Raw genomic sequence first — 6,000 nt, forward strand, 5'->3', positions numbered from 1 at the left:
CACCGGCAATGGGCGCTGATTCATGCCATAACTCTGGCCATTGATCGCTGGGTCACTACGCAACATAAGATTTGGCGTCGTTCTCACTACAGTCAACTGTTCACAGACCTTCTCATATCCTGAAAACAACTGAGGAGATTTCTTGCCTTACTTATGGCACCGCGAGACGCGTAGTTGGAATTACTTGTGTAGGTGACAGTGGAGGAGGTCACAGCAGCTACACTGGCTGGTGAGCCTCACAAGTCAGCAGAATCTGTCTGTCTCCTACTAGAGTTCTACGAGACCTAACGGCGATTACTGACGCCAGCCTGGATGGAGATATGCTGTGACCTGATGTCCCCTGCTGTACAGCTTCCTGGTGTGTTCCTGAAAGGGTTGCTCATTCCTGTCCATATACTAAACGGTGGAACCTGTATCAGTGGATCATCCATACTATCTCCTGAAGTCTGATGTTCACTCGACCTTTAAAGCACATCTCTCAAAGGTCAGCCGCTTCACTGTCTCCCATGAACATACGTCTTTAGGAGGTGATCACAACATCCAGACTACCTTATGTCGACACCGGGACGTGATCGCCTTTGTGTAGACGTGGCGCATGATGGTGATCTTCGGCTCCTATGGTTTCAGCCAGGTATTCGATAGTGTTGGTCACCCATGTCTGGCAGCAGCAGAGTATAGGACTGCCATACAGCTTTATATAGGTAACACTTTGTCTGCTACAGTGCGTGACATTTCGGATCATCTACAACGGTAGTTCTACGTGCCAATGATGATAAAACGACCGGTGCTGCAAGGATGCCGTCTCTCCGTAATACTTTACCCTCTCACTATGGAACTGTTACTTCGTGGCCTTCACCAGCTCCTCTCTGGGTTAACAATATTCGGCCACACTTTTTGTTGCACGACCTACGCGACGACCAGATCCTCCTCATGTGCATCGGAAGTTAAGTTCAAGCAGCTTTGGAGTGGGTGGAGTCCTATTATTCTGGTTCCGGCAGCGTCATAAACATTCATAAATCTCGCACGCTGCCTATAGGACGTCGGTCCCCGATGAATGCATACGTCTTCTGATGATGTACGATGTGATAAGATGTCAGATCAATGACTTAACGGCCTACTTGTGGCGATCTATGCCCCTTAACCGTAGGTGCTTGTTACGCCCAATCTGGGCGGAGCTCCTTGACCATCGACTCCGTAACCTGGTTATGTCGTAATAGACCTCGTATGCTAATGTTTACGTCGCACCGCGAATCCCACATGTGGCCCAGACTTTCCACATCCCGTCATCAATAGCTAATTGGCCGCATTAGGTTCCTTTGTGAGTCGCTCGCTCTCCCAAAGGGTAAAGGAGGCTTCAGTCTTGTCCAACATCGAGCCACAACCCTTTTTGTAATCATGTATGTTAAGATGTGGCGAAATACTCCGGCTTCCCTTACCAGCCTATTGATGACGGCGTTGCCCCGGATTCATCAGTTGCTTCAGTGCCACTGACAGACATCTCAATACCCTTTTTCTACTTGGGCTGTCTATTTGTTGATACAGTTTATCTCCTGTCCGTGCTTCTCCATCCACATCTACCGACGACCAAGATTGTGTATTCCTCACTACAGTCACGGCTTCTGCCGAATTGATGGAACAAAAATACCCCCTCTTCCGGTGAAACTGTATAGGTGACGGGGGGCGGGGGAGGGGGAGGGGCAGCGGTGAATGCCCATAGTCTCGTGTCAGATGTCTAATCCACCTGGTACATGACAGTTAATAGGGCCAGCCGCGTCTCCAGTAAAGACATCTGGCGGCTTCACCCTTTTGTCCCACGTGTGGTGTTCAAGACAACAATGCGACTTGTCTCTGGCGAAAGGAGCGATGTTTGGCGTTTCCTCCGACAGATGTTGGCGTTCATCATATTCAAGCTCCCTGACAGCATCAAAACACAAATGCTTCTCTTCCCTGACACAGACTGTTTCCCTCAGGCAAAGATCCACTCAGTGACTTGGATTGGCAGGCATACTGTCCACTACCTGTTCGGTGGTGGAGACCAATCAGATCTCGATTTTTGACAGTACCTTAACGACCGACAATGCGCAGTTGCCAAGAACCCTAAGTGCCAACAAAACATCTCGAACTTTAACCGGAGTGCTTTCTGCAACTCCCTCTCAGCTGGATCATCCATACTAGGAGCTGCTGACATACGTTCCTTCTCCCATTTGACTGATTTTCTCCCGTCAACGTTTATTGAACACACTTGCGAGGATCTACTTATGTGTCACCACCACATGGATTTTCTCACACTGACCTTGAAAACGATCACAAGTCTTGGTGCGGAGGTTCTGGTGCAACGGAGATAGATTACAAAAATAAAACGTGAAAAAGTAAAATAAACTAAAAATAGAAAAATAAAAAAAGTAGTAAAATATAATAACAATACTGTCCCTCTATCCTCCTTTCCTATTTTTGGTACAAGTTATTAAGGTCTTTACTGATAGGCGTCAACTCCTGATGTGGAACAGTTTTCTTGGGGCGGGCATCCTCTTAAGTTTATGGTAAAAGTGGCGGTGGCACTAGCTTCTCATTTTCCTTGTGCGCTTAGGTGTATTCAGGAATATTGTACTACTCCATTGGCTACACCTTTAGCTAATTAACCTGTATGAGTATGTAGATGCCCAACGAAGACTGCAAACTATCATTTGTTATACAAAGATTTTGATGATCTAGTGCTCCAACTAAACAGTATTCCGTGCTATATATCCCTCAGGAGGACATAAACAACTCTATCAATCAATACCAATGTCAAACCGAATAAATGTCTGGATAAGGACCCGAGATGGACCAACGCATTATTAACTTAGTGAATTTGTGATGCTTTTTCTCTTGAATAAATCACCTAATTTTCTAAGTTGTAATCATTTGTTTGTCTGTATATGTACTTCACTTCTAAAAATTCCCACCCCATTCTGATAATTAGTTCGTGGCGCATCATTGTTCTTTGTGTGTGTGTGTGTGTGTGTGTGTGTGTGTGTGCAAATAACGAATAGTAGTGGACACAATATTGAACCTTGTAGGACTCCCTTCGTGATTTCTCACCATTCACTAAAATATTCTACCCTTGCACCGACGAATTATTCAGCTCAGCTTCTAGCATTCAATTTGTAAACTATGAAGGAAACCAGTTGTATATAAGGTCATCAGTTCTATATAACTTACATTTTCCAAAGAGAGTATCATGATGCACACAATAAAACGCTCTGGAAAGTTCACAAAAAACCACGCGATGATATTTTACTATTTAGGCTAGTAATATATGGGCCCTGTTACTAAGCCGTTGGCCTGCAAAACCTTTTCTTGCAGGAATAATTGCCGAATGATGTATATAGGGGTGCTTTTGTGAATTTTGAAGCAGAAGCCGTGTAGTGGCAGGAAAGAAGCTGCTGGGGCGCGTCGTCAGTAGTGGCTCAGTATCAGAGACGCTAAGTGGATTACATGAAACAGGAAAGGATTAGACTGCGAGTCTGGGTCCGCTACACAGTGTCAGTCCATCATGAACTTACAAAACAATAGACCGTCTGTAAGCGATGTGCGATACCATGGCACGTTACTGGCGTTATGTCGTATGGCATTGTAATGCTGCAAAACAGGAAGTACAGTTGGTTGAAATGGCTCTGAGCACTGTGAGACTTAACATCTGAGGTCATCAGTCCCCTAGAATCTAGAACTACTTGAACCTAACTAACCTAAGGACATCACACATATCCGTGCCCAAGGCAGGCTTCGAACCTGCGACCGTAGTGATCCCACGGTTCCAGACTGAAGCGCCTAGATCCGCTCAGCCACAACGGCTGGCGAAGTACAGTTACTGAAAGCAGGCGATGTAACTCGAACACCAAAACTTACTTAATGTAGAGGTTAGCATTCGTATTAAATTTCTTTATCGACTTCACCTCTCGTTCAGTTATTCACGAACTGATAATCGACGTGCACTCCCGCCTAAGTCATGTTGATTATTTTAACGTTACTGGAGACTTAAGTTTACGATGAACAGAAAATTTTAAATTCGCACGTAATATTATATGTTTCTGGAATAACTGGCTTGAGAATAACCGGCTTGAGAATAACTGGCTTGAGTTTTTCTACTTTCGTGACGGAGTCAGTTTTGAACATCTCAAGTACGCCAATATTGTTGGCACTAGCAAGTCGTACTTCATAAGTCAAACATCAAGGAGGTCCTGAATAATTACTCCGATTCGTAGCGATCTTAATGAGACAGCCGTAATGGTGACTAAGCAAACACTGTGCAAGCCTGTTATTATTAGTCATACATTAAGTCTCACCAGCATATCGTTATAGACCTTGTTACTAACATATGAAAAGCATGTCAGTAGCATAAAATAATAAAAAAATCATACAATGATGGAAAAAATTTAATGATCTTTCCAGTCACCAATATCGTGACCGGTTTGATGCGGCCCACCATGAATTCCTCTTCTGTGCCAATCTTTTCGTCTCAGAGCAGCATCCTACGTCTTCGATTACTTGCTGTCTATATTCCGGTCTGTGTTTTCCTCTACAGTTTTTACCCTCTACAGCTTTTACCCACTACAGTTTTCTCTAGTTACCTAGTTATTCCCTGATGCCTTAATAGATGTCCTATCATCCTGTCCCTTATTTTTGCAAGTGTATTCCACATAATGCTTTCTTCGCAGATTCTACAACGAACTTCCTCATTTGTTACATTATCAGTCCACTTAATTTTGAACAGTTTTTAGTGGCACCACAATTCAAACACTTTGATTTTCTTCTAATCCTGTTTCCCCGCAGTCCTTGTTTTACTACCATACAATCCTCTGTTCCGAACGTACATTCTCAGAAATTATTTCCTCAGATTAAGGCCTACGTTTGATACTGGTATCCTCTTGGACAGGAATGCTGCTTTAGTGATTAATTTGATACTTATTATTATTAAAACGCAATTATATTTACATATACGTCTTAACCATGCAAGGCCAGGAGGAGGAAAGATGAAGGGAGAAGTGACAGGTGAAAGGTTTTAGACAAAAGACGGATGTTAATTTTATAAATATATTCGTGACACTCACTCTATTCATTTGAAGTTCAAGTCATACCATTTTTATGACCTAACTTGGCTTACAACAGATTACATGTTCCACAGTCAGACTATTATATATGCTCTATAAAGAAATTAGTATCATTTAAAAAGGAAAGTAACGAAAATATATTGATCTGTCTATATTATATATCATGCTTGTACAAGAGAATCGCTTTAGGTACTTACATACAATCAAGAAAAGCAGATAATTATTGATTTTGCACAACAGATAATTTTCATTTAAGCAAATATGCGGTAGAAGTTGGTATGACGGATGGTGAATTTAGAATTGTTTCATGGCACGTCTCTTAACCTGAATCTTAGTTTGTTTCGAGACACATGTAGGTTTCACTTCCATTATTGTTTAAGGCTAGGCATGTCTGAAATAATGGGGATTTGAATGCGTGGTTTACAAATCATGTACGGAGAATTAAAGATTTTTGATTATAAATACAGACAGTTCCACAGTATTCCAAAAATAAGCAGAGGTACTCATTTGTGTCCACTTTGTAATTACACATCAGATACAGCGTGCCTTAACAGTCATCACAAATGGATGTGAAGGAAGCATTAATTCTGTCACACATGGAATATGCCTCGCATTCGAGACATTGAAGTCACAAAACGAACGGGCAAGGATCATTTAATACACCCGCATTCGCACAGTGAGAGAGCGGAGTACGTTCATTGTTAAAATCTACTTCAATTAAGGCAATCAGTGAAGTGACAGAGAGAGCAGTGAATGGTATTGTGTCAGACAAGAGGGCTGCAGTAATTCTGTTAAAAATCTAAATCCAATTCTGCGTGCATATAGGTTCTTATTAATTACATAATATAACGCTCTGCAGCATGCACATCGATTCTACGTCGAAACTGTAAAAATTAAGAAAATGTAAGTA

This window comes from Schistocerca americana, chromosome 4 (genome assembly GCF_021461395.2).
Source record: "Schistocerca americana isolate TAMUIC-IGC-003095 chromosome 4, iqSchAmer2.1, whole genome shotgun sequence".
NCBI lineage: Eukaryota > Metazoa > Arthropoda > Insecta > Orthoptera > Acrididae > Schistocerca > Schistocerca americana.